Below are 21,842 nucleotides of genomic sequence, written 5' to 3'. Positions count from 1 at the left end.
TACTTTTTTATTTTTTTTTGGTTTTTTGAGACAGGGTTTCTCTGTGGCTTTGGAGGCTGTCCGGGAACTAGCTTTTGTAGACCAGGCTGGTCTCGAACTCACAGAGTTCCTCCTGCCTCTGCCTCCCGAGTGCTGGGATTAAAGGCATGCGCCACCAATGCCCGGCTTCATAATGATACTTAAAATCTTTGGCTCTTTAAAAAATGAAGAAGAAAAATGTATTTCTTTCTCATTTTTCCCCTCCAAGCAGAGGCACTTACACATATTGGTGTGCAAAATCAACACCAAGTCCATTCTGTGGCTTCATTTGCACATGTGTTGGCTCATGAAGAAAATCTGAACTCAGGTCTGAGAGAGATGAACAGACCTGCCCTGCCCTCTCCCTTTTTCCTTGCCAACTGTCCCACAATGTGTCTTTCTTTTGCCTTCTCCAGAAAGATGAGTTCTAAGTCATATCAGTGGAGTTCAACCCTAAATTCTTGGAAGGAAAGTTCAAAATTAGGAATAATGAATTTGAGATTTTTACTTTTGAATTAGACCCTGTGGAACAGGATAAAATCAGTTTTCTCTCTCCGAATACTAGGATCATATTTTTCAATTCTGGACTTCCATTTTATAACTTACTATATTTTTTGTGTTTTTCTGCCATTGCTTTAATGTTATTTAATTAATTGAGATTTGTGAGATTATTTTAATCTATAAATATTAATTTGAATTTGGAAAAATGATTTTTTACTTTGAATTCATCACTATTAAAAGAAAATGGGGAGAGGGAGAGTGACAGAACTTAAAGCTTATATTGTGTACTGATATAGAAAGTAAGTAGCTTCCACATACAGTTGCCTATTCCTGAAAACAGTTCCAAGAAATAAGAGTCATGATCTCTCCATATAGATGTGGAATCAAATACTCACAATCTGTAATTGATCCTCAGTGCTACAGTTATTAATTGGTCCTATATCTTTCTGTCTACAATTTCCCCCTGAACTGCTGTAATATGTAAGTGCTGATTATGTACTGAGCATACAAATAGCTACATAAACTTTTCATAAAACACTATTCCTTTTGCAACTTGTTTATTTAGCCAGGGAGAATAACTGTTATAATTTACTGCTGAGTTCATTGTTCATCTTTTCCCTTTTTCCCCCACCCTCACCTCTCTCAGATGACATTTAATTAAGATCATGGAACCTACATTTATTCAACTAGATTGCCAGCCCCTTGCTCCCTACTTTAATATTTTTTTGTTTTCAGACAAGGTGTCAATGAGTTTTCCAGACTGGCCTTGAACTCACTCTACCTAGAGATCAAATAGGTCTTGAACTTGAGACCATCTTGTCTTGTTCCCCTGAGTAGCTAGGATGGCAGACCAGTGTCACAAGGCATAGCTGTGTTATCATCTTTAAACTTAATAAAATCCTACTGCTTAGTTGGGTTCATGTTGTTATTGTGAAACAAGTTGGTATATTTCACATTTATCTAAGGTGTTATAACCAGTCTGGTTGGGGTTCAAACTTGAGCCATCAGCTTCATTAACTTTGAGTGAAGCTTCACATAAAACAACTTAGACAAAATCAGAATAAAGTTGCTGGTACCGAATAGGGTTTTTGTTTTTTGTTTGTTTGTTTGTTTTGTTTTCCTATCCTTTCCCAGATCAATTACTCTATTCTCTTAGAATATGAGCAACATGGTTCTGCTCCATTCTGAAAGTTGAAAGTGAGCAGACATTTTCATCTTTCTTGAATAAATCAGGGAACAGTCAAAGCTGGAGAAGAAACTGGATCTTGATCCGTGCACCACAAACTTTAAACTAGCAGTCAAAGGTTCCTTCCTGTCAGCATGTGTTACCTTGGTAAACTTCACTCTCAATTCTTTTTATTTTTGAAGAAAAGCATTTCCAGCTAATAACACAATTACACTTTAAGTATCAGGGTCCATTTTAGTATTATTGCATTTGTTAAATCTAACTGAGTCCAAATTACTTCCTCAATGCTAATAAGAGACAGAGGAGAACAAAGAAAGAGGGAAAATGGAGGATGTGGAACAGGATGGGGTGGGGCAGGGGAGAGCGAGGAGTAGACAGGGCAAACGAAGTTTTAAAAGGGTTTAATAAACTAAAGAAGACTTGCATACACAATGCCAAAGAGGAAAACAGAGATACCCATGCTCCATACAGCCTCAAGCCCAATAAATGTCAGTTAAACTTGCTGCCCATGGTTTCTATGGAAACCCCTTAAGTTAGGAGTGGAGTACAGACATTTTGGCCCACAACACACAAGCTGTTTATTTAATTATAATAAAACATGTGACTATTAAGGATAATACTATTATCATACTGATAGCATTTAGCATTCAACAAATAGGTTTTGTAAAATAAAATGCCGACTTTAAAAAAGTTGTTAACTTCATGTTAATGGTATGTGAATAAAAGGCACCTCACATTACAGGACTTCACACATTATTTCCCTCAGGCGAACCCCAAATTAGCCAAATGACATTCATTGAAGAGAGAGTTCTTCAGAGGCTTCATGCCAATTATACCCCCTTACGCCCAGAGAACAAAACCAAGGTCACAGCATATTTTCAATTAAACCCAAGATAGTACCAAAATGCAGCACAGCTGGGAAAGCCAGCACATTATTACCACATAGATCATTTGTGAGCAATGGATAGGTCTCCAGTGCTTTTCTGTTTTATAGGCATTTGAATATAAAAATAAAGAAAATAGCTTCAGATCAGCTTTAGCCTTCCAAAATAAACAAACATTTTCAGGGCATTATGCCTGGTGGCCTGAGGAAAAAAGTGATTGGAAGTCATCAGGATCTCCCTGTCTGGTCTTTAATTTGGCCAGAGAGAACCATCTGATTGATGGATTTATTCATATCTTCTTTCACTAAGCGAACGTCATTTTCTACCTACACTGTGTAGTCCCTGTGCTAAGCGACAGAGAAGACAGGAATATTATTTGCTCTCCCCTTCTTTAATCATATGCCTTTCCCAGATTATACACTAATTGGTCTCAATGCAGTTATGGAGGACTCACATGATACATGGACACTGGACTAAATGATCACATTCAAAGATATTACAATTGAGTATGTCAAAAGGATGCATAGTCATAAGAAAAGAGGCAGGTTCCTTCCTGCTGTCTCCCAGCTCTATGCCTCTATAAGTGAAATTATCACCTGTGGATGCTGTGCCAAGGCAGAATGTAAAGAATTGTGCGTGCGTGCGTGTGTGTGTGTGTGTGTGTGTGTGTGTGTGTGTGTGTGTGCTCGCGCACGCACGCACCATGCAATGACTGTTCAGAGGAAGAGGTGAGATGGGGACTTCAAGGTTGTTCTTAGAGGGGAGCCACATGAGCAGTTGTGGACATGAACCCAAGACCCATGCAAATTATTTCTTCTGTAAAATGTGTGGAAGGAAGAGGCATTTGCAGACAACTGAATGTTAAGGTCAGTTACCTCTGGAGTTGAATCGGACAGCATGAAGCCTGTTTCAAATTGGCAAAGGGAAACCTACACAGAATCAGCAAATAAGATTCACTGTACAGGTCTTTTCTGCTGTATTGTGGTATCTTTTTTTTGTAATTCAGTTCTCTTTTGTAATGGCTGGACTTCCTACAATTTGCTCTAGCGTGGAATGTCTGTCATTACTGTTATTGGATTTGACAGCGTATAATGAGGCACTTCATGTTAGCTACTGTTGAAGTGTTCAACATATTGTGGCAACCATTTAGCATGAATCATCACCCACCTTGTTCTCCATTGGGGTCTCTACGCAGTAAATATGCAATGTGTTTGCCAACCTAAAAAAACAAAAACAAAAAAATAAACCATATCCATTAGAACAATTCAGCACATGTCCTGCTCTGCCATGACCAACAACACAGATACCACTGGTGACAATATTTATTGAATCACCACTGTATTTTAACACAGCTCTGGGCAGAAAGCCAAGGCAGCTATTTTAACCACTGGTCATTTGAAATAATGTACTTTTTAATGACAATAAAAACATGCATTTGGAATCAAATCTACAGTCCACACTTGGTTTTCACTTATTATATTTGTGAACTTAGGCAAGTCACATTTTTCTTTATATTCAGTGTCCTAATCATAACCACCTCATAGATCAAAAGAGGCAATACCTAAAAATAGATGGGCAGTAAACAGTTAAACACCATTCATTTATTAATGCCAAATGACACCCTAAGAGTTAAACATAAGCATCTGCTACATTTCATTTGGGTACCTTTTCAGTCCTGTATCCAAAACATAAAAAAGTAGTGTCCTTTAAAAAACTATTATACTTATAGGATGGAAATTAGACTCTAAGATAGAGAGGCACACATTATGTGGAACAGTAATACACTACACAACAGAATTTGTGTATTCTGAATACCATTGAAATAAAATAAATATTATTTAATCCCAACAATTAAAGTGATCTATCTCAAGTTTGGAAATGTATTTGGTATAGGCACACTGTACTGAGATGAAACACAAGCAACTGTATATAGGGAATCACAAAACAAGAAATCAAGATAAGGGACTGGAATGGATATCAACATCCCCAAGAATTTTATTAATAGCTACACAGGCTAGAACAATCAAGGCTGGTATTTAAATCTTCAAACAATGAGGAGGAAATAACTTTGGCTAACTCAGAGAAGGAGTATTAGTAGACAAAATAATCATCTCATGGAATATGTTTGAAAGCTAGATAATTTATTGTGTGTGATGGCTTCATTTGGAACAGATAATAAAAGTGAACACCTTTTGCAATGTAATATACTACTAATGATCAACATTATCATTAAGCAAATAAAATTGAGTTTAAGTGAATGAGACCTTAGTGTTAAGATGTTAATTTTGTGTTATTAATCTTAAATACATGTAAATTCAACCTTATAAAAATTGTTAGCAAGTCTCGATTTTGTATAAAATACTGGCTGTCCTTCCATAAGACATATGAAACATTGGCTACCAGTTGCTGCTCATGGTACTAACAATAAATAGATAAAAGCACAAGAAATAGAAAGATTTGTGTGAAGGGAATACAAAAGGACAAGATGGGAGAAGCTGTACTTATTGCTGAATCAAGTAACCAATTCTCAATTTTCATCTTCATCAAAATCCAGGAGCATTTGATATTGCAAGCAGTACTCTGTGCTTTTTGAAAAACGCATGTGCTTGCCTCTGACAAAGCCATTCTTTTCATTTTTCTTCAACCACATATGCCTGCCACAAATGTCTTACCTCATAGACTACTGAACACTAGAGTGTCTCAGTGCTAGGCTACTGGACTTATTGTTGATCTATATACACAAACTAAGTAACCCTACAGTGTCTTTAGATGCCATCTACAAAGTACTTAAAAATCTACATCTTTAACTAACTTTCAGATATGTATATATATCTAGTTTTGTAAGCCTATCACTTGAAAATATCACAATTAATGTTTGCACTATGAAACTGTGAATTCTTACACAATTTTCTCCTTGAAAATATTTTAATAGTGGCAACATGGCATATTCATTTATGTAATACCATATGTACAAAGCATTATGTTGGGATCATTTATTTTCTTAACTACTTAGACTATAGTCACACTTATAACCTCTTTGGGTGTCCTACTACTTACCTCTGGCTATTGTCATCTTTATATTTAATCTGCTTAATGGCTAACATATACATTAGGTCAGTCCAACATCTAAAGATTCTAGACACTTCTATATAGCTCTACAGCTATCTGTAGTCCCCTTTCTTACTCCTTTGAGTAACTAAGCTGTTCTGTAGCCTGGTTCATTATCTGTACTCTTTGTTCCTATCTTCACTTCGCTCAGTCTTTTCTCCAAACAGAGGCATAATCCTATCAAAATTAACATTCTATTGTATATTCTTCTGTTCAGTATTCAAAATAAAACCAATGACCTTCTAGTGGTCAATAAGTCTACACGTATTCTTCATTACCTCTACTTCTCTGATCCTTACCTCCTACCCTCTTACTTTCCAGTCACATGTCATCTTACATGTCCTTCAACATGCTAAGCATTCTCTCTCTTTACTTGACTTTCCTTCAGGAGACTATGTAACCATGCAATAAGTGTATGGCACTGGTGCAATCACTTGAACTAACATTTTGTTTAAATTCAAGAATCTTCTAAATTTCACATACTTTGAGTACTCTTCCCTACCTAAGCTATCTTACACCTAGCTATTACTGTGTCTCTGTATTCTCTCCCCCTTATTTAGCCTTAAATGACATTTCAACCTGAAGTATTCTAAAGAGGAAAGGAGACATTGCAATTTTCATCCCAATTTTCTGTAAGGATTATGAACATATACTTTACGTTTCTCAAAAACAAAACACTAATGTCACCAGTATAGAAAAGAAGTGAAAATTACATTTACAGGGGTGCTGGTTACCTGCCCCCAAATCTCTTTTCCTTACTCAACTACATATCCATTCATGACAGGCAGTGTATGCCATCTCAAATGCTGCACAAACCATCCACTGCAAGTAAGTATGTGTTCAATAAATGTTGCTAAAGCAGAGAATCTAGAGAATCACCTCCTTAATAACAAAAATACACACATGGAAAAAGCAATAGCTGAAAATTCACCCAGAAAAATCAGGTAGTTACACTATTATTACTACTGTTACAGAGTACTTTAAAATGTACACATATAAAGGTCAAATAATTTTATTGTTATTATTGAGAATTCCATCTTTGATCCCTTTCTCTTTCTTTCCTCTAAACCTTCCCACTTATTACCTTCTTGCTCATTTTCAATTTCATGTCCTTCTTCTTTTTATTAACCATGATGCAAACATAAATTCCAATGATAAACCATATATTAGTAATATTTGTTCAGATTTGTGGGAAAACCTTTCATAGTCTATCTACTTCTATGAATCAACCAATGTAATAAAGAGGCAATATGCTGATAACCATGGAAAATCTTCTATTTTCTAGATTCAACCAATTCATCAATTGAATGATAAAGAGCTCTTATTGCTTAGTTGCCTTACAGGTTGGTCGTCAAGTGTAAAGTTGAGAAAAAGCCATTTACCTCACAGCAGCATTACAATCCACCAGTGCCACACCTCATTGTTTCTTAAAGCCAAGGCATCCATAATGTTTCTTTAATATCACAACTCAAATGTGATATTCATCCTTTCACATATGACTTGCCCAAAGACTTTTAAAAACTTGATCATTACTTCTTTCCACTGTATTATTTTCCTTTTATCTCTGATCTCTGTGATAAGCAAGATTATCTACCATTAATCAATGCATTTATTTACACTGTCCAGTTTTGTGGTTTGAATTTACTTGAAAATGGCATTTTCTGTTGAAGTTAAGAGGTACGTACATACTACACATTCATTTCGATGGCAGATAATGATGAGGAAGACCAAGGTATATGAGCATAGAAGATGGTATACACAGAGTGTTTTTGATTTTTAAATAACATCAGGATGACCTCTGCTCTAATTAATCCAAATCTCTACTCTGAAAGGACACATAAGAGCTGTGGCATTTATCTTCATAAGTGTATTGATGAATGATGGATCAGAACTAGTAGAGTGATGAGTAACTTATCTGGCTCCTCACACAAGTGAAGATAAATGACACAAAGTATGCCATCGTGAATTATGGACAGTAATTTCACATTTATGTCCACTGGCACAAACACTCTGTGGGCCTTTTTCCTGACCTGACAGTGTGTCCTTTTCAAATCACTAAACAATAAAAACAGAAAACCTGGGGGAAACTGAGTGGGGATGAAAAATATTAAAACCTCTTCTTTGACACAGGTTACCCTGCAAGAGACCTCAGAAAACCATCTCTCAGGGAACTCTCAACTGGCTTTGAGCCTCAGAATCAGATTTCCATGCGTCTCTGGCTGTTATCATTAAGCTAATGTCATAAAAGAGTCATAAAGAGTTCCCAAGGGCACTTTGCTGGTATCCTCTCTAGCCTGTATAATATTCAGGAGATTTCTAGTTCTGACACATTCAGATGGTGTCTACTTTTTCACCTAGTGTGTTCCTGACTAATGTTATTCTGTGATGATAACACTTCAGCTTGTATTGTACATAATCATTAATATCTGAATCAAACTAGGACAATGTCATAACATTTCCTAAGCCTCTGATAAGATGCATAGAATACAGAATGTTGCATAATACCATCACTGGGCAAGGTAAGCTATATAACCTTATAGCTATACAAGGTGGGTGTTTCATGCCAGAGTAGCATTATAAAGGGACAATGCTACTGAGATCACAAAAGATTGAATGAAGTGGCAATTTTCAAACTTGAACCTACTCCAACTTGAACCTGTTAGAAATGACTAAGTGCTCTTGATAGAATATAATAGAAAATAGCTATGTCTAAATTATCAGAAATCTAAGTATTCTCTTCACCAAATCAAGTGAGAGCTGCAGTTTTTATATACACTCAGATTTTCCCCCAATGTCCTCAGTCCTTCTTCCCATATAGTGGAAGACTCTTACTGCCACCTCCCTAACCAAGATAAATGCTGACTGTTTTGCCTAAACTCACTGTTTTACTCAGTCCCCTTCATGAATGCTTCAGATTCAATGCCAACCTTTTATTCTAAAAATTTATGTTCTATACACCAAGATACTTTAGTAAAAGTATCCAATCTAATTTTAAGACAAGATCTCCATATGTATCACAAATATGTTAAAGGATTTTTGGTCCTTCTCCACCAGTCTGGTTGTTCTTTATTATTGTTGTTGTTGTACTTATTATTCTGAACATTCAGTAGCTGGTTACCGATTTGATCCTTAAATTTCTACTTCTATAACATTACCACACTAATGCCAAGTACTGATTACTTTCCCAATTTGCATGATCAACATGCAATGAATGGTTGTTAAACACCAGAGACCACGTAAGGAACTAGGAATTTTACAGTGACTTTGATTGACATTCCATCTAACATCACGAAACTTAACTTTTAAAGAGACTAGACCAAAAATAAAAGTTTTCAATAATTTCACTCAGAGACAAGTACACTGAGATGGAAATAAAAGATTTATGGAAGAGTTAATAACAAAAGGAAATTTGAGTTTGATTTATTTGGGAAGGTCTTTTAGAAAAGGGGTGAGATAACTGCAAGAATGACAAGCAGAAATTCAGACATCAAATCATCTTGGAGAAAAACATTCCTAGATGACAGAACTTGCAGGTTCAAATGTTCTAGAAGCATGTTGTTCTTAAATGTCGTAACTATCAAACATATATAGATGAATAGAGAGATATTAATTTAAATATATTCAGTATATATGATAGGTATTAAGCAAATAAGTAAACCTTGATGCTTCCAGTGTTTCTCAGCTAATAAAGATTGACTACAAGCTCTCCATCCACCTTCACTTCTCTTCTACTGTATCTCATATAACACTATTTGTCATCCCACAACATTAGACCCACAGTTAAGTTATGTTTAAATTTTTTTTCCTTTTCAAACAAGGTTAAAACTACAAGTACCACAATTTATTCATGAACATTCATGAGGTTAACATTTGGCCCATGATAGACAACTAGGTCTTGAGGGCACAAAAGAAACTTCATTTGCATTTTATAAGCATTGGGAAGCCTTTAAGCACGTTATATTAGAAAATGATATACTTTTGTTCAGACCCTTGGAGGCTAAGTGCGAAAAGATTAAAAGAACAATAATCCATGTGAAAGATTGTGGTTTTAGTGGCAATGATAGGACTATAAAGAGGGAGAAAGGTGGGACTTCCTTTGGGCAGTAGAGTTGAGGAAATTTCCTTAGGGATTCCATGTGGAGATGGTGAAGGGAGAGACAAAGAAACTGCCATCTGCCTCCTATCAATGCAGCTGTCTAAATATCATCTTCTCCCAACCAACCTGCCGTGTCCCATTTGTCTGCAAAAGTATTTGTATCAAGGGATCACCTCTACCTACCTAGCTATTATTAGGACTTTGAAAATATCCTTTGTTATTTGCTTGGCTCCTGTCCTAATACCTATAGCTACTTATGCCATCGTAACTTTTCCCCCAAAATTTGTCTTACCCAATGACAAATACGCATATATATGAAGGTGTTCAATTTCCCTGCATTCCATTGAAGGTCTCTAGGATGTCTCAGCATAAGCCCAGGTTAAGACTTTTGAAATGTTAACAATTTCTGCACTTCTTTCTGCAAAAAGCACCTGAAATATCTCTGGGAACAGAGCTAACCAATTTTAAGATACGAATTTTTCAACAATTACTGTCCCAGAGGTGTGTTTGTGCCACATGCTAAACCTCTAAAGAACTATCTTCTCGGCAGGTTCTACTTTAAGAATCTCTTCTGGATAAGTAAAGAAAGTTATCTAACCAAAATAACAACATTTCTCATAGATATGTGTTTATAAAAATGATTTCAAGTGACGTATAATTTTCTCCCATGGTTAGTTTTAAATTTTGATAGAAAAATGAATCTTAAAGTGTTCTTAAGTAGCTCCCTGAAGGTAAAGTCATAGCAATGTGTGATGGTTCATGTGTGATGAAGACTTCTTGGTGAAACTCACATTTTCTCCTTGAGTCAGCTATCATAGCCAATTGCAGCTGGAAGATTATGGTATTTCCTTGAATTTGGGGGAGGGGAGAAAAAAGGTAACAGGACATGGATGCCAAGATTTTTCACATCAAGTACTTTCCCTACGCATTGTATCCACAGATATATCAGAGAATCATGAAGGTTTTTTTCGTGCTAAAAGCCTGTCAAACTCACCTGAAGTAAGATCAATACTACAGAATGATTTCAACATCATAAATTATGTTTACCAAAGCTATGTGATCAACTTAGAAATTGGTCAGTCATCTGTTCTTTTGTCACATAGAAGCAAATAAATTTTGATATACCTATAAAATGTGTTCCTGGGAATGAAAAAAAATCGACATGGGAAGAATAGGGCCATGTTTTCTCTCACAAGATTATATCTTAGAATCAGATGATTTTTAATACAATTTTCAAGGGGTGACTGTTTATAAATACATATAAAAAACTGAATATCCATGAGTAAATCAAAATACTACATATTGCTTTGTGTCTGGGTACATTCACAGTTTATGCATGTATGTGCACATGTGTGAGCCAGGGTATAGGGTTGGACTAGTGGGTGTGTTTGTGTAATGGAGGCCAGAAGTTGACTTCCAGTATCTTCCTATATTATATTCTATAGAAGCTCTGTGTGTGTGTGTGTTTGTGTGTGTGTGTGTGTTGCTGTTGTTGTTTCATTTTTTGTTTTCTAGTTTTGTTTTATATTTTGGAGACACAGTCTTTTAATGAACATACGCATTTCAATATTAGCTAAATATGGCCAGGCAGCACAGAGGATGTATCTGTCTCACCCTTTGTCTACCCCTTAACACTGGACTTATGCATGCTGAATGATGTGCCCCAGTTTTACATGTGTGTTGCAGTCAGAAATCTGATACTGTCTACCAAGTACTTCACCATAGCCCAGGTTTATAAAGCTTTAAACTGGCATTTATTTCTAATTTTGCATTTGTTTAAAGGAGAGCTTTTATATTCATGATGAGACCCATACTGAGCCAATTTTGAGTAAAATTAGAAGATCATTTTAAACGTCTCCAGAGAAGAACATCAGTTCCTTAATTTACTGGATTACTTTATTCATCGTTGTTACTTACATCTTTTTGAACACAAAAAGATTTGATGATACAAAGGCAGTAAGCCAACAGTGGGGCTTTGATGGTTCTTTGTTGTGCTACACTGTAAAAGAGCAAAGTCTATAGCTCTTCACACGGAGAAAATCCCTGTGTTGACACAAATTTGGTTCCTTATTATGTTTTTACACCAGAAAGAGTCTAAGAGTCTCTATCATTAATGCTTGGATAATACTGATTAGGACAACATGATCAGATATTGAGAGAATTTTTCAGACTGGAGTCATAAATGCCATTCCCAGGTCAATGAGCACAAAATCGCAAGCATTTTAGAGTTTATTTGGAGAAAGGAAACGTCTGCAGAAACCAAGTGATTAAGATGTGATACTCAAAGCGAACTCAGAGTGATCTCATTAGCAGAAACTAAGAATAGTCTACAAATGTAATAAGAACCCTGATAGAAGGTCACAAACAGCCTATTGTGCACTAGCTGTGTGGAACCCAGTGGAAATGAAACCTCACTGGAAGAGAGTAGGAACCCATCTCCTGAAGAGAGGGCAGTTCCTTCCTAACTCCCAAGGGAGGAAGATGACTCAAATATATAAATATACAAAATTTCATTGCAGAATTTGATATTTCTCCAGATGTGTTTATATAGAGTAAAATGTGTGTATGTATGTATGTGTGTGTGTATAATTCAACATCGCAGATTTAATCATTCTTACTCTGAACTGCTTCCATACAAATGCCAGTTCTCACAAAGCTTCAGAAATTTCCTATCATTCTCTCATACTCATTTGTATACTCTTACATTTTTCTCTGAGATAACATTGCTTATCTTTGTCGTCTTCTGAATACTTTACTTTTCCTTTCAGAGAAGGTAAACTTTGTACATGCAAGGCCATTGCATAATTTCTTCACTGTCTTCTTTCCTGAACATTTCCTCAATGCAGTAATGAAATATAAGTATTTTATACATGATCTTAAAATGGCTACACAAAAGCAGTAGTGGAGAGACTACTTAAATGCCCCTCCATAATAATGATTTTGATGACTATCTTACATACTATCCTAGAACCTCCATCCAGTGACAGATGGAAGCAGAGGCAGACACGCACAGCTAAACATTCAACTGAATTCCTGGAACCCAGTGACAGAGAGGGAGGAGTGATGAGCAAAGGGGTCAAGACTGGTCTGGTGAATCCCAGAGAAACAGCTGACCTGAACAAGGGGGAGATCTTGGACTCCAGATTGATGACTGAGAGGCCAGCATGGGACTTATACAGACCCCCTGAATGTGGGTGTCAGTGAGGAGACTCAGGCAATGTATGGGGTTTTTGGATAGTAGATAGGTATTTATCCCTGGCATACAAATCGACTTTGGGGACCCATCCCACAATAAGGGATGCTTTATCATTCTGGAAACTTTGAGGAGGGCCTGAGCCCTCTCTGTAATGAAATGACAAACTCTAGAGATCCCCATGGAGGGCCTCACCCTTCCTGGGGAATGGAGTGTGTATTGGGTGGAGGGCTGGGGGGGGAGCTGGGGTAGGGAGTGGTCATGGAGGGGAGGAAGAGGGCGCTGGGACTGACATGGGAAGCAAACTTGTTTCTAATTTAAATATATAATAAAAAAGTGTAAAAAATTGCTACACAAACTGCACACCTGCCATTTATTAATATCAAAATATTAGAATAAGTCTCAGCCAAGAAATAAAATCTAGTAAATAATACTTTTCAAAGGGTTTATACATTTATAATGCAGATAGTAATAAGGTGTTACTGATAAGAGTTTACATAAATCAGAAACATATCAAGGATGAACTAATAGGATTAATAACAGTTATATGAGGAGTTCACCCACAAATTTAGGTGATGATAGATGTGTACTCTTTATATATCAGATTACTAAGTAAGGATTATTGCGTGAATTAAGACTTACTGTAAAGAAAATACTGTCGTTCTTCTCAAGAGTAAAAACAAGGTTCAGATGGGAGAGATGAGACAGGAAAGGGTTGTTTAATTCTCTGTTGGAAGAGCTGAAGAAAAGATATCAAATTCTTATCACATATTCCAGAAAACCAAACAAACCTTGAAGATGTTTTGGATCCTGTACAGAAAAGCTGACTGGAGGAGTAAATAGCATAAAAGAGGGAGTCAGAAACTGGTTTTAGATTCTGGCATGCTGAGGAAAAGATATGGAATATGTTGAGGAGTAGACAATCACTATCATTCAGGGTAATCTATGTGGGATTCAAAAGTTGGGGGTTAGTCACCAGTGAACACATGAAAGTCACCATAACACAGTCATATCACCAAGATTGTGACAATGGTCTCAACTCTAGGCAGAAACAGTAAAAAATGGTTCTTCTCAGCTATCACTTGCGTCCTTGTAGCATCAGCCTTCAAAGGAGAGTCATAACTAAGAATGGGCAATGAAAGGAATAATATAGATGTGTCTAAGAAAAACAAAATCCAGTCATATCCAGTATGGAAGGTTTCCCATCAGTCCCTAGATCTTTTCTGGGGAAGACACTTATTTTAATCTTAAAGTGAGTTGAAAGGTTTCAATTGCACCTAATCTGAATATCTGAATTACTATATAGCTTCATATTGCATATTTACAGAATATTTTCATATAAGAAGAGAACTAAAATTTGGCCTAAGAAAAGTTTGTAAGTAGGACACAAACGTACAACTTTTTTTATAATAATAGTATTAGCAGATTGTAATATTTCAATACAGTAATTAAAATATATAAAAGAATCCCATCTCATATAATTTTATTTTTCTCTGGTTACATTCTACATTTCATTAAAACCGGCTGATGGGAAGAGCAACAGTTAATTGGAGCATCATCTTGAGAACTGAGCTTTCAAAATGAAGCATATAAGAAATTTTATATTCAGCAACAAATAATTGCCCAATTCAAAATATTTTTAAGTATCCTATTTTGTTTTTCCTGAAAGAGCTCCTGGCCGTGAAAGAAGAAAACATTGGGGAGTTATTTGAAAATTAGAGGCAATAAATCCGATGATAAATTTTGAAAAATTATGTAATTCTGTGCTGAACAATTTGAAGAATCTAGGACAATAAGATAAAACTGTTATGTATGTGTGGGTGTGAAGTTGAAAAGAGGAACAACTTAGTCACTTTGTTCTGCTCTAAAAAAGAATTCTTGAGACTGGGTAATTTGGAAATCCTTGGCATTTGTTTCCCATGGTTCTGCAAGCTGGGAAGTCCAAGTTCATGGCAATATATCCTGTCTGATGAGGGTCTGTTTTTTTGTTTCTAAGACAGCACTCTGGTCTGCATCAGCACTGAGAAAAAATGAAATTTCAGAGCATGCCGTAATCAGCTGCTCTCAGATGTGAAATGTGCTAATCCTATTCATAAGGCCTCTGTCATTATGTCTCAGTTACTTAATATTATCAGGTGTTGGGTCCCAACATAGAAATTGATGGTACCTGCCATGATATAATATGCAAACAGGCAGAGGCATAATAGAAATACTAGTATTATTGGTGGAAATCAAGGCATCTAGTGCATTTTCTCATTTTTAACTCATTACTAGCATTCAGCAAAGTGGTCATAAAATAGTGAAGCACAAAGAGATGCGGTATGACTTTACTACATAAAGTGACCATACGATGTTTACATCCTCTGTGCCCTGCATTTTTCCTTCACTGTTTTAAAGGAAAATTTTCAACTTAAATTTCTTTTCCAAATGATAACTAATAGTCACCTGATCTGACTGGAGGAAAAGAAGAAAAGCAGCCAGTTTGTTCATCTATCCCAATTTAATATCTCAAGTGTAGGCTCTAAGTGACCTGTGAAAACTGGGAGCCTAAGAAGCATCACCAATAAATACAGGCAATTACCAATTGTTCAAGCTTTACACATGAATCTGGATGTAAATCCTATATTACAAATGAAATTGATTTAAAATATTGCTTTATATTTAAAGTCTCCATTTTGCCCAGATGTACAGAAGAAGATATAAGTGAGGAAAATATAGTAGGGTTATATCCCTTTCTATGTCATAGTTTCTTAATCCTGAAACCATAGAAAAACAGAAGCAGATAATTATAAGATCTTTCCTTTTACCCTATCATGTTTTTCTTTGAGACCAAGAATACTCCAGTTTGGTCGAGAGCTCAGTTCATTCAATATTCATGAATGAGTGTAAAACAGGCAATGAATGTCACTAATCTTTACAATGAGTTAACTTCTTGCGTGTTATAATTATCTTTTTGATGTCTGTAAGACTGATACCAGGAAAAAGATGCTGAAGACTGACCACTACAACAATGCCAGACATCATTTCTAGTCCCAGTTTTATTATATCTTCTCCAGGGACTTGGTCAGCTTAACCTTCATTAACTTGCAAGCACCACAACTGTAAATTCATCATCTTTGCTTTGGCCATTATTTCCCTTTGGTAGAAAGGTTAAGGCAAAATGGATTCTTATATTTTTGATGTGGAATTGGAACAAGAAACACAGATTGAATAGATAAACACATGTCTTTCTCTTGACCCTGAATAAAGGAGAGAGCAAGCAAGCATCTATTTGATTATCTCTGACCTCAAGTGAATCCTGAGTATTCTTGCAATGATCCTAGAATTTAGCAGACTGATCTGCCATTGTTTTGTTTATGTAGCATTTGCCTTGCTTCATAGGACAAGAAGCAGCCTGCAAAGAGCAAGTCACATACCTTTTCTTCAAACGATTTAATATGTAAATAAAAACCCCAAGGTTGGTCTACTTTTCATTTGTTTTTGTATTTTAATAGGAGCAATTACTATACCAAACTCTTTATCTAAGTATGTTGTTTATATCCACTTTAGTGGAAAGGAAATGGTGGCTTCACAAGGTTAAGTGACTCCATTAGGACCAGCACGCCTCTCACATACCAAAGCAACCTTTCCTGTTCAGGCATCATATTCAAAAACAAGGTAATTTGCCTTGTGCTTCTGAGTAGCAATTTCAGGAATAAAGGCTTGAGAAGCTTTACACTATGGCCATTTTCATGACATAGTATTGATTCCCAAGGTCCTTTTAGCCTTTCTACATGAAATGCTCTCATTTGCTATATCACCTCATCTATAAATTTCATTATTCCTCTAATCACATCCATTACCTATCCCTTTTGTCTTTGTCTTCTTTCGTAGTTTTGTTAAAGGGCGGTGACCACATTGTGCCTAAATTTTATTAGACAGAAGTATCATTTGTCAAGAAGCCAAAAGAACAACAAGTAAGTAAATAAAAGAAAGCAAAAGAAAAAAGAAAGGAAAGCAAGTCTGCATAGTGGCATCCTGAAGCTGCTGCCTGTCCCAGAAAGCAGTATACCCTATGATTCCTCTACCCATCACACCATGTCTAAGAACACCTATGCCCATTAAAATTGTAAGTGGTCTTCCAACCAAATTTTACAATAGAGTCCAGAGAGAATAATCATTTCACTTTGTCTTGATGGCCTTGAACTTAGTGAGGATTGACTGTCATTCAGAGGGCTTAGAAAAAAGCACACTTCATTTCAAAAGAAGTTACCACAACATTTTACCTTTTGAGTCTCTTCTCATTCATGTGTATGAGTATGCTAACAGTCACCATCTCAAGGAACTTAGGTTGTAAAATAACTACATTGTAAAGATATTTTACAGTGACAATGTATCCAGTTCATATATTGCACCACAATTAACCACAGTTCTCTGGTAAGATAGGGAATTTTAAAAAACGTGCTTATGTTTGAGTCCGTATATATTCTGAAGCAATGTGACATATGTTACAGCTATAAGCTACTTTCATCTGTCTATTCTGTGAGCAGAAATTGAACTTAGTACTTATTCTTCAAGAACTATACTCCTTAGTACCACACAAGAGTAATTACAAGAAAAATATGGTAAGAGAAATATTAAGTTGACCCAAGTCATACTGTAGAATTTAGGAATTGCTTTTAACCCATGACAAAGGTGTAGATTATTCACTACTTTAATTGGGCTATATTGTATAACAAAAAATGATGGGTGGTCACACCTGCAGTTGCATGACTTTGCACATAATCATTTTTTGTTGACTATACTTTAATTACAGTTTAACATTTGAGATTGGAGCTTAATTACCGTTTTTCCTTTCCATTTTCTCCCTCACACCGTCTGGTGTATTCCTTCCCACTCATCTCAAAATTCTTGGACTCTTTTTTCTCATTAATTGCTATTGCATGCAGATATGTATTTATATAAACCTATACATTCCTAAATGTAATTTTTGAAGCCATACGATGTTACATGTATGTATAATTTGGGGATTGACTATTTAGCAATGGATGACTGACCAATTGCTGTTCTATTCCCTGGGGAGGATCATTTTTCTCACTCTCAACTGTATTGAGTTGCCTGTAGTTCTTTGTGTGGGGTTGGAACCTTGTAAGCTATACTCCATCTAGTATGGCATGTTTGTTGGTCATTCTTGTTCAGCTCACGCTTGGACAGTCATGTTAGTGAGAGTGTACAGGCATAGCTACCTACTAGAACGTACAATCTACAAATGCACTTTTGTTTTTATTCATTTTATATACCAAGCACAGTTCCCCCTCGCTCCCTTCCTTTCCCCCCTCCCCCTTCCCCCCACCTTCCTCTAACCTATCCCATCCACTCCACAGAAGGGGAAAGACCTCCCATGGGGAGGCAACAAATCCTGACAGATTCAGTTGAGGCAGGACCAAACCTCTCTCCAACACATCAAGATGACCTGAGTTTGTGGGAACTCAGGGACTAAAGACAGAGAGCTGGGGAGACTGCATGGGACCAAACCAGTCCCTCTGCACATGGGCAATAGTTTTCTAACCTGTTCTGTTTGTGGGGTCGCTGACAGTGGGACCAGGATCTATCCCTAGTGCATAAGCTGATTTTTTGAAGCCCATTCCATATGGTGGGATGCCTTACGTATGGCCTTTTGAAATGAATCATCCAAATGATTCTCAAATTGGATTGCCTGAAGGAAGCTTTTGGAGTTCATGAGACAAGTAGCTTTGAGTGAGCTCTGGAGTTGCACAAGTAGCAACAGGAAAGTTAGGACTTCAACCATATGCATAGAAACAATTCTGCCCATATCCAATTGGTTTAACGAAGGATGGAATGTCTACCTCAAATTTAGCACACTCTATGATTACAGGCTTTTGAAACCTTAAGAACATCTAGCAATCTAAGCTTTATTTAATAATTGCATACTGCTTTGTAATGCAGAACAGTAAACTAAGAACAAAATAATCAAGATGGGCCTGGTGGCTTGAGCATGTAATGCAATTTATTCGGGAGACTGAGTCAAGAGGATCACAACAGGAAGGCCCACTGGCCTACAAAGTGAAATCAAAGCTGGCTTGGTTCACCTACCAAGGCACTGCCTCAATTGTAAAAGGGGAAAAAGGTATAACAAAACTGTAAATCACTTGTCTAGCACACATGTCATGCTGGGTTGAGTGCTCAAAACCACAAAATAAATAAATAATCCTAAAGAACATTTTGTAAAAACATAGTATGGCCTGCATTTCAATTTGGGACAAAGTATCTTTTCTCAGTAGTTTTACAGGTCATTAACATTAAAGTTTCTTAAGTAGGAAGGAGATACTCAAAAAACATCTATTTTCCTGGGCTTAGTGAACCCACTCTGAGCAATGGATGCTGCTTGAAGATCTGCCTTTCAATTAAACTTACAATACATTTCCATAATGAAGATAATTACCTTCTAGGAGAATACATTCATTATTTATTTTATGTATTTAAGTAATTTGTTCGAACACATACTTATTTACCAGGTGCAGGTCTGGTGCACATAAGGCACCATGTGGATTCTGGGGCTTAAACCTAGTTACTCTTGTAGAGCAGCAGTGCTTTGGACCATTGACAAAGACATCTCTCCAGTCCAGGAGTCTTAAAATGTAAAAATAAAAACACTCCTATGCAAAAGATACTAATGAGTGATTATAAATAAACCATGATTTACACAAATAAATAAAAAACCTATTATTTTGATGAAAGTACAAAAGAATATATAAAAACTATTGAAATTATCCAAGCATATCTCTGTACTAGCATCAATATTTTGAGGTGTGTCTGTGTATGTACATTTATGTCTTCCTGTGTCTCAAAGCCTGTAATGGGTGTCTATGTGTTGTGCTGTATGTGTATGTATGGAGTGCATATGTGGAGTGTGTTTATAGCTCTGTATCTATCTATCTATCATATATATATAATCTATCATATATATGTATATATCATCTATCTATCTAGCCCTGTATGTCTGAGTTTATGAGTATTTACTTGAAGTTTTCTCTTTGCATTTGGTTCCATTGGTGAATATGTGCTTTTTGGAAATTTAAATGCAGATCTATGATAGTGGCAGTATATGCACATGGGTCTGTGCCTATAAAATAATTACATCTATGTGGCTGTGTCTTCTAAATATCTGTAGAAGATGAAGAAGAGACTTCTTTATATACTTTAATTAGTATTAGCAAAGGACGGAAACAAACAAAACAAGTGAAAACCTTTGATTTTTGTCTCTATTATCTAATTTCAGTTTCGATTCTGTGAACTTGGTTGAATGATTCAGTTCTAATAATTGATTTTCCTGAATAAAAATGAATTATAACTGAAGAATTAAAACTGTTGTATTGCTAATGGGATATTTAACAAGTAATAATACCATTTTATGAATCTGTTTAGATCTCTTTGAAGAAGCTGAAACCATTTGTGCCCAGAAGTCATCCATCCTATTCCTGGCCATCTACAGCACACATGCTCACCAAAACAAAATATTATGTTTGAGCTTGAAACACTAGGAAACAACTAGAACTCCTCTAAAGTCACAAGAAATTGAGCATATGAATTTTCAGTACCTACACTTACTAGAATGATATGTGGCATGAAATATGAGCTACCTACAGGCTTATGGCAATATGGATGATTTTCACAAATAGAATGTGGACATAAGAAACCAGGTTCATATGATTTCCATAACACAAACAAGCAACCTACATTTAAACAAGAAGACCTCTGCAGGTCTAAAAGCGAAGGCATTGTTTGTACTTCTGTGTGGTGCTTTGAATCAGAAATCTTTGCCCTGAGCTCTTGTACTTGAATACTTTGGTCCCCAGTTGGTAGTTTCATTTGGGAAGGTTATGAATTTTTTAGGTATTTGGATGTTGGTAGAGAAGTATGCCATTGGAGAGCCTCCCTTGCTTCCTCTTCCCTCTCAATCACTCAGCTTTCTGAGTGCAGAAAATATGTGATCACCCAGCTTATGATCCTGCCAGTTGCCGTGCAATCTCTACCTTATGGACTTCAGTATATAGAACTGTAAACAAAAATAAACTCTCTTCCTTAAGTTGCCTTTGGTCATTGCATGTTATCACAGTACCAAAAAGCAAATAATGGTTGAAATAAGCCGTTACCAGAAGAGAACATAAAAAGTGCAGAGAATTGTCAGAGTTGTAGGAGGTCTTGGTTTGAGATTTTGTTTTATTTTTTATTTTTCTTTCTTTTGGTGGGGTCTTTATAAATTAATTCATTTGCCTATCCTCAGTTATAATTTGCAAAAGGGTCTGTGTCTCTTATTCCAGACAGGCCTTCAACTCACAATCCTTCTGCATCAGCTTTCTAAATGCTGGGATTACAGGAGTGGTATATACTGCCTGGAAATCATGAGATTACCACTGTGCATAGTGGTTAATTGTGTATTCATTTTCTGATTTATCGGGGACACACAAACCTTGCATTTCCTTTTAGTTTACTGTGCATCAATATTTTTTAATGCAAAGTGGCATTCATCTGAATTAACATGTAGGATAATACAAATTAGCAAGATACAGACAACCTTTAGCACTGTGCCTCTGTGAGAAAAATATTTTCAAATTATAAGTACAGCTTCTAGTTAGTTGAAGATCCAACTTATAAATCATCTGCTTCCTTAACTAAAATGAAAATCTAGAAAATGTCAAGATGCATTATATACCAAATATCATCATGTGACTTTATACATAATATACATATAATGCATTTTATTAAGGGTTATAATATAAAGGATCAATATTATGGGTACATGGTTCTCATGATATAATTTTCCAAGACTGTTCATACATTATCACTCTGCAGCAA

At 36.1% G+C, this 21,842-nt stretch overlaps 1 protein-coding gene across 6 annotated transcripts in view; it reads right to left on the bottom strand.

The window, feature by feature from the left end:
* The window catches only part of Lrrc4c (leucine rich repeat containing 4C), a 1,312,130-nt gene that overhangs the window by 27,431 nt on the left and 1,262,857 nt on the right, over positions 1 to 21,842 (bottom strand). For 5 of the 6 annotated variants that reach the window (XM_040745912.1, XM_040745913.1, XM_013122444.3 and 2 more), the window contains one exon: positions 3,757 to 3,808. The exons of the other annotated variant lie outside the window; for it this stretch is intronic. The gene's annotated coding sequence lies outside the window, so the exon portion shown is untranslated. The remainder of the gene's footprint in view (positions 1 to 3,756; positions 3,809 to 21,842) is intronic. 6 annotated transcript variants of the gene reach the window in all.

This window comes from Mesocricetus auratus, unplaced genomic scaffold (assembly GCF_017639785.1).
Source record: "Mesocricetus auratus isolate SY011 unplaced genomic scaffold, BCM_Maur_2.0 Super-Scaffold_100004, whole genome shotgun sequence".
Classification (NCBI taxonomy): domain Eukaryota; kingdom Metazoa; phylum Chordata; class Mammalia; order Rodentia; family Cricetidae; genus Mesocricetus; species Mesocricetus auratus.
The sequence above is the reverse complement of the archived record's forward strand: the minus strand, read 5'-3'. Positions and strand labels throughout refer to the sequence as shown.